This window comes from Wasmannia auropunctata, unplaced genomic scaffold, assembly GCF_000956235.1.
Source record: "Wasmannia auropunctata unplaced genomic scaffold, wasmannia.A_1.0 LD336095.1, whole genome shotgun sequence".
NCBI lineage: Eukaryota > Metazoa > Arthropoda > Insecta > Hymenoptera > Formicidae > Wasmannia > Wasmannia auropunctata.
In genome coordinates this window covers 388,359-388,850 of record NW_012026795.1, presented here as the reverse complement: position 1 = coordinate 388,850, position 492 = coordinate 388,359, and positions in this window count along the sequence as shown.

The following is a 492-nucleotide window of genomic DNA, read 5'->3' as shown; positions in this document are numbered from 1 at the left end:
GAAAATGGTGTACTTCCAACACCATCGCTCGCCATTTCCCCCAGTCATGGAACGGGTGGAGGAGGTTCCCAATCCTCCCAGAAGGAAGCGAGGACCCGATGAGCCAGGGTGTTCTTTCTGGGAGGACTAAAGATGTCCGAAACGGTCAAGGTAAATACATATACATAGACTTTTTTTAAATATTTCAAAAATTTATAAATTTTTTTTGTTTATTCTACTTAGTTACAGATTAAAGCGAAAAAAGAGCGCAGATTTTTTGTTTTTTTTATCAATATAAAATATATATTTTATTTGTGTTTTATATATATGTATATAAATGTTTAAAAAACATCTAAATGAATTGTAATTGTCTTTGTAAAAGTGTCAATTTTTTTCTATGCGCATCTCCCCTCCTTTTATTTTTAAAATTTTTCTAAGTACGAAGAGTGACGTTACAAGGAAAAATCGATTACAATTTTACGACACCGATCAATGGAGAATGTCGAGAAACGC